The 7,061-nt window shown below is 46.4% G+C and overlaps 1 protein-coding gene across 2 annotated transcripts in view; it reads right to left on the minus strand.

Annotated features, from left to right (window-relative positions):
- The window catches only part of MEGF10 (multiple EGF like domains 10), a 110,028-nt gene extending 104,136 nt beyond the window's left edge, over window positions 1–5,892 (minus strand). Inside the window, exon 1 of one of the 2 annotated variants that reach the window (XM_055699722.1) lies at window positions 5,789–5,892. The gene's annotated coding sequence lies outside the window, so the exon portion shown is untranslated. Of the gene's footprint in view, window positions 1–883; window positions 951–5,788 lie in introns of those variants that run through there. The other variant, XM_005437055.3, reaches the window with a different exon arrangement.
- Between the last annotated feature and the right edge of the window lie 1,169 nt (window positions 5,893–7,061).

Below are 7,061 nucleotides of genomic sequence, written 5' to 3' on the forward strand. Positions count from 1 at the left end.
TCATCCAAATCAACTGATTCTGAAACTTCCTTATGGCTCACATGAAGAAGAGGCAAGTAACAGAAAATAGCCATCATCTAAATCACTCTGCATGAATCAACACCAAAATCAAGTGTTGAGCAACACGTTTAATAAAAAATAGACTGCCATAGTACAAGAGGTCTGAATGAAACCAACAATAGTTAGAACAGAAATAAATTTGATTTAGTTCACATTTGCAGTATGTGAGGCCAGAGGGACACCAGCATGGTAGCCGGATCTCCCTAAAAGCCAGTTTAGGAGAAGACAAGCACAGCATTGCAGCTGCAAATGCCTCACCTTTATTCAACAACCTGACCTTGCAGTTCCTGCCTGTGTCTACAATGCAAGACAGACACACCCTGTAGCTCTGAGCTTCAGATATGAATTATGAAGGTCAAAACTGCACATCAAAATGAGACTGCAGCACACAACTCCCTCCAGCACACGCTGGCTAACCATGGGAAACCCCAATGCATGGGTAGAGCCAGAGCTAGGGAGCTCTCAGACAGCTCCTGCACCCTGGGCTGGCACCGTGGCAGAGCTGCAGCACAACTGCAGAGTATAGATGGTCCACAGCACTGCCAGATCCACTGCAAACCATGAATAAGGTTCTCATCGTGACATTACCTAAGCCCTTTGATAGGAGAGTATTTTGTTTCACATTAACAGCTGGGGACCGGAAGAATCCCAAGTCAAAGTTATCTCCACCTTGAATATTTTTATGTTTCACGTTAACAGCTGGGGACCGGAAGAATCCCAAGTCAAAGTTATCTCCACCTTGAATATTTTTATCCTGCGCTTCAGAAAAATGTCTGCAAGATAAAATCAAAACATTTCCACAAGACAAATATGAGTAACTTACCAAGTGACAATGCTATTACTTGCTGTGTAAATCCTTTAAGTTCACCAAGTGCCCCCAAAAAATCCTGAAAAATAGATAAACAAGACTCCTGTATAGGAGAAACTTCAAAAGATGCTGTGAACATGCTGAACCCCTTGAAACCCTGAACGGATGTCTTTTTTTTTTTTTATTAATAGAAATATTCTCGCAGGGTTAAGACCAAAGTATGCCAAGAATGACATCCTCCTGCCCTTACTGTCTCTCTTAACCATTTTGTGTTGCATCTATCTCTCATAGAGTTACTTATGGAATATAGCACTACTCACTTAGAAAAGGATCTACTCCTCAAGAAGGTAAGCACAACATGGCAAGAACTCACAGCATAATGCTTGCAATGTGCAGAAAACTTTACAAAGCCATGGCTTCTTTACAAAAGAAATGGGAATGTGCATGGAAAAACAAACTACCAGCTTGCTGTTTTCTTTCCCATTCATTTTCCTTTCCTTTGCAGTCCATCAAAGTAACATAACTTCTGCCAAACTCTGGTTTAGTATTCCACCCTGCCACTGCTCACAGATGTGTCAGTTGCCCTAAACACACATTATCACTGTCTTGATGATTTTAATTTCTTGGGCAGCCTTGACCAGCCCTCCTTCTCTACATCCTTCACCACTGCTTCGAGCACACTGTCCCAGACCAGCACTGCACAGGAGAAACACCACCAGGCTGGGTCAGGGCCCCCCAGTCTCATGCCTGGACAACTTCATCCAAACCACAAAACCCTACTGGTCTTCTCTTCCCCAGCCTGACAAACCCACCTTCTGCACTGCCTTAAGGTCATAACTTCTCCAAGCTTCTCCTTGCCTTTCATGGTCTCTTCACATACCCAGAATTTTTCATACTTAACAAGATGTTGATCCCTTCTTTGGCAGGGCCATGGTACCCACCTTCATTGGTGGTCTTTCAGAGAAATAGTTCCATACTGTCTCCTATTTGAAGACTCACCTTAAAAAAAACCCTAAAGGGATTAATGATAAACGTTTTCATTTCCATGATTTTTGATGAATAATAATATGACTGTGGTTTGACAGCTGTTTTCATGAGTTCATTGTCCTTCCTTATTTCCTGTTGTCTTTTGTCATAAATTTTAGATTATAAAAGGCAAGATAATTTCTACTATTGTTTTGTGCTGTTCTACAGCTCCTGTGATGGTAGTGGTGGGACGCTAGAGCCATACAACCTACAGCTGTTAGTGCTAGTGTTTCTATTTTAAATATGGCACATTAACATGCAGTCTTTATATTCAAGTTTCTTTGCAAGAGTTAACTTGCATCTCTGCATGCTCAACAAAAATAATTTGTTAGGCTTAGAAGAGTGTTCTTTTACAGCAGCAGAAAAAAAAAGATTCAATTGCATTCCTGAGGTCACACAGCAACTTAATGTCAAAGTTAAAATTATGCTTTCTGCTTCCCAATCTGTATTTTTTTGTTGTCTTACACATCCAAAGAGCTCAGAATTAGCACCTTGTTGCCCACTATGTGCTAATTTCTCTGACAATCAGATACAAAACAGATAAAACATGAAGAGCTGGCTGTCTACATTTTAATATAAACCTAATGTGCACATCCAAAGGCATGAACCACAAATCCTTACAAAAGCAAAACATCAATTAAAGACCAGACAGTTTGAATAGGTTAATTAACAAGAATGCTGACACAATCAATAAAACTATTCTAGTAAAGCAAATCCATCCCTCCACAGAATACTACTCCTATTTTTCTAAGAGACGGTTTTCAATGATACATACTCTTTTCATAAGAAAAACATTTGGAATATCAAGGTACAGATTCTTCTCATAGATGAAAAAATAACGCAGTTATATCTAAGTTCATGCTATGCTAATTCTAGCTTCTGTTTCAAATCTTAAAAGGGGTATATGAGTACCAATTACTGGTAAACTTATCTCTTAATATTAAAAATCAGGGTCAAATTCCATTGCTGACTGAGAGTTGATAGCATAACTTCTATACAGTGAAATCTGGTGCCACTGGCATCATTCATCAAGGAAGACACTGCTTAGTGGGAATAAGGATGTAAGAACTTTGGCTGTAATTCCACTCCACATCTAAAAAGAGGTTTATAGTGGATCTTTACTGCTCCACACCGTGTTACATTAAAAAAAATTAATATACTGGATCACATCCATGTTACGGTATTGTTTATGAAGGAATCAATGTTTCTTAGCTTTGACTAAAACTGTAGCACATATGCAAAGAATCTGTTTATTTTTTTCCTTCCTAAAAGCCACTTACTTCCCCTAATGAGAAGAAGTAAAAATACCTAGCAGAGCAAAAGCTATGTAGAGACACCGTGCAAAACTCCTGCCAAATAATCTGAATATAAATTCAAGGGATTCTTACCAGCTGCAGTCAAAAGCCCACTCCAAACTCTGTTAGATGTTAATCACACTTAAGTATGTTAATGCACGGTTCCTGTGTTCTTTGCATAGATGAGTTAACTGCTTTTGTTAAACAGCATTTGCTTCTTTAGGTGTATGTCCCCATACAGTAGAACACATCCCTTTGTGGAAAACGTGGTTATGAGTCACTGAAGGACTGTTCACACCATCAAACTCCTCTGATCGCCTGCAGGGCAGGAACAGCTCATTTAACGCTGTAACCACTGTATAGGTCCTCCTGGTGCCCAACCTACGAGGATGCAAGCCCACACCTCCAGCTGCCTTTAAAGTACTGGCAATTAGCTATGCACATTTTAGCTAGAGCAGCTAAATGGTAATATATATGGTATATAAAGGGCTATAGCATCATGCTATTGAGGCAAAGGCACTGCAGTTTCCACCTATTGGGGCTGTCTGGGGTGACCTGAAACTGGCATGGACAGCCCTGCCCCTAGTGCAGGCTAGAAGGCACCCTAGAACAGCGCAGGCTCTTGACCGTTTCACCAGCTGGTACGCAAAACTGGGCAAGTCTGGTAAGTGATTTCCAGGGAAATTAAATAGACACAACCACCTTACTTCACACAAGTCCCTGAGCAGCCAGCAGCTGAGATTTTTTTTTGCAACGCGTGGATTGTAATAGTGAGCAAGACACAGAAACATCATTGCCAATCCAGTGAATTGCTCATCATAAAAGTCAGCAGAGACTTGTAACATTCCAGGCTCGCAACTGCTTCATCTTAGAAGCCAAACGCAAAGCCATGCCATCTCCACAGCACATTAACAATCAATACTGACACGATGCAACTGATCCTTCTCTTGTGGGAGTGATAAACATTTAAATTTGATTATATGACAAGGTCTCATGGTGATTACAATTGTCTGTCTAAGAAAAGTTAAATAAATTTTACTAGATAAAAGTCCCATGTTTTGATGCTGTGCAAGTGCATGAGTTATGTGAGCAAACAAGCAGAAACTTGGGCTTAAGTTATGTTGTTTATCCAGTTTATTAAAAATCTGGAGCACACCTGCCCAGCTGGCCTTTCTGACTTGAGAGGGAAAATAAAAATAGGCTTCCTAAGATCATTTCATTTGCCGGGCCATTGAGTAGCAACTGAAACTGATAATTTGGCCGCCCAGGCTGTTATTCTCCTAAATTTCATCTTCAGCCCAGACAGTTGCATGCCCCCCCCTGCATTTAAAGAACGCACATACCTAATTACGTATGCTTTCCACCCAATATTGTGTTATTTGGCACAAATGCCATTTAGGGGTGTTGACAAGGGAACTGAAGCTTGAAGCCAGCTTTCAGTTTCAGTCTCACGTCAGACATGCTGCTCAGTCAAAGCATCTAAGACTTTTCAGCATAGGTCTGTAGCTTATCTACTGGTAAACAAATGCTGCTCTCCAAACTTCAGTTTTTCGACTTTGTTCTTTCAAGTTGCTGGATAGAAACATTTTTTGCTAAATAGTGTCATTGTGTTAATCTGCTTTCTAAACTGCTGCTGCCAAAGCTTAGTTACAAACCTGAGAAAGTATGCCATAAAACACCTTCAGTACTGATGGCGTGTTTCAAACTGAAGTTTTAAACTCACTTGATAATTAGAAGTTGGTACTTGACAAAAACTTCAGAGCTGTGCATGATTCTGGGAAATACATGTCTGCTTTGAATACATTTAAGTACTCATAATTGGCAGCAACATCCAATTTGTAAGATTACCAAGAAGTCCCGCATTCCCAGCTCATTCTAGGAAAAACAGCTGCTTATTTTTTCCTAATTGATTGGGCCTGGATTTCCAGATCGAGCCTACTTGGCTGAAACGGAGAATAGGAAATATTTACACTGCTATGACTGTCGCCAAAAGAAAAATCTGTGCAGGATACCACACAACTGAGAATTTCTCTAGGCAGCTTCTTCTGAAAGACACACGCTGGAACGAAGTCGAGTTATTAAAGAGATGTGCATTTTCACGTGCAGGTCATTGCTTATTTACACGTACCCACAAACACCCCTCCACCTCGGCGCGTACGCTCGTCCCAGGCTCTGACCAGGGCTGCCAGCAGCTGTCCGCGGGAGCGCACGGCAGCCTGCCCGAAAAGATCCCCCGCGCAAATCCTCTGCTCTGCGGTGCGCCTGAACCGACCCGTCGCGGCGCCGCACCGCTAGCGCGGAGACGGAGCGATGCGGGACGCGGAGCACGGGAGGAGCCTGCCCTCAGCCCCCACGCCGCCCCACCGCCGCGGCCACCCACCGGCGACAGCGCGGAGCAAGGCGCGGCGCCCGGCTGCTCTGCCACGGCGGCGGCACCGCCGAGCGGGCCGGCCCCCAGCGCTGCCCGAGGGGCGATGCCGCCTCGGCCCCCCCGCCCAAGGGCGCCGCCGCGCTGCTCCGCCGCACCCGCACCCGCGCCCGGCACCGCGGCTTCCCGGCGCCGCACCTGCGGGGCGGGCCGGTCCCTGTCCCTGCCTACCTGTCCCGTAGGCGCCCGCCCCGTCCCACTGGGCGCCGGGTGCCGCCGGGTGCCGCCGCCGCTGCGCCGAGCGAGGGGCGGTGTGTGCGGCGGGGCCGGCGGGGCACAGCCCCTCCCCCGCCCGGGCCGCCCCCGCTCCCGCCCCCGCCCCGGCCCCAGCCCCCGGCCCAGCCCCGCCGCCGGGGCGGGGTAGCGTCCTGCAGCGGCGTTCGGTGGCCGCGGGCGGGCGGGCCGGGCCGAGCCACTTACACGCTTCTCGGGCTGGTGTCGCCTGTGGGGCGCTCCTCGCCGCGAAGGCTGCCCCCCCCCGCTGCCCCCACCCCGAAATACCCTCCCTCCAGTCACTCGCAGGCAAAGTGAAAGCCGCATGGGGGGCCCCAGAGGTCGTTCGTTCAGCCCGGTGGAGGATGGTACCTACCGAACGGGTGACAGAGGAATAAAATCGTGAAAGCTCCTTGGGTCCCGCGAGCTCGAGCTGCTCGGCTCCTCCGTCAGAAGACCCAAATCCTCACAAAAACAAACGTAATTTGCTGCCCTGCGGTACTGCTTGAGAGAGGAAGGACACCGTTACTTTTCCACTTCGGTATATATTTTTGCATAGTTAACCGGAGATACCTTCTACTCCCCAGATATTTCAGGTAAATCAGACCTGTGAGCCTGCTTCGTCGCTAAAGTTGCAGCATGGAGCACGGAAAAAGAAAATGTTCCGTGAAACCAAGCAACCGCGACATGTGTCTTTATACGCAAGAGACTGACAAATGTCGTCGTCATTCCCCCACTTTTTTAGCACAGCCTCTGCACAATACACAAATGTTAGTACGTTTTAGACGTGAAAAGTAATCACAGATAATGAGGACAGTAGCTAATCTACCAAATCAGCTTTTCGAAGGGGAAGTCTCCCTGGCGTAACTGGTAAATATTTTTGCCTATAGATGGGATTTTGCTCTTTGCCCTTCACATACTGGGAAGTTATGCCGTTAAAGCATCTTTGCCTTACCGAAGAGCGGGCATGTTTTACTGCTGGCGGTGGGCCAGGCCGGGGTGCTGAAGCAGCGCCCCGTTTGCGGGGCGGGGGGGGGAAGCCCCGGCCGGGCTGGGGGGTGCTCGGGCTGAGGCGGGATGTGCGGGAAAGCAGAGACACCTGCTGTTGCTGCAGGAGTACAGGTCTGAGAAACCCGTTCGAGTACAGTACGGCAGCTACACAGCTGTAACAGCTGTAAACCTGTCCGTGGATGATGTCTTCGATTTACCGAAAAATCGATAACCCAAATAT

Source organism: Falco cherrug, chromosome Z, assembly GCF_023634085.1.
Source record: "Falco cherrug isolate bFalChe1 chromosome Z, bFalChe1.pri, whole genome shotgun sequence".
NCBI classification, from domain to species: domain Eukaryota; kingdom Metazoa; phylum Chordata; class Aves; order Falconiformes; family Falconidae; genus Falco; species Falco cherrug.